The sequence below is a fragment of the Ascaphus truei genome, unplaced genomic scaffold (assembly GCF_040206685.1).
Source record: "Ascaphus truei isolate aAscTru1 unplaced genomic scaffold, aAscTru1.hap1 HAP1_SCAFFOLD_430, whole genome shotgun sequence".
In the NCBI taxonomy this organism is placed as follows: Eukaryota; Metazoa; Chordata; class Amphibia; order Anura; family Ascaphidae; genus Ascaphus; species Ascaphus truei.
In genome coordinates this window covers 222,439-222,728 of record NW_027456761.1, presented here as the reverse complement: position 1 = coordinate 222,728, position 290 = coordinate 222,439, and positions in this window count along the sequence as shown.

Here is a 290-nt window from a genome sequence, read left to right as displayed (position 1 = left end):
TTGCTGAGTCACAATGAGAGAGTAAAGGGATCCCGTGAGACAGTATGGGGAGTGGGAGAGAGACGGGGAGGGACAGGTAAAGAGAGATGCGGAGGGACAGGTATAGAGGGACGGGGAGGGACAGGTATAGAGGGACGGGGAGGGACAGGTATAGAGAGACGCGGAGGGACAGGTAAAGAGAGACGCGGAGGGACAGGCATAGAGGGACGGGGAGGGACAGGTATAGAGAGACGCGGAGGGACAGGTATAGAGGGACGGGGAGGGACAGGTATAGAGGGACGGGGAGGGAC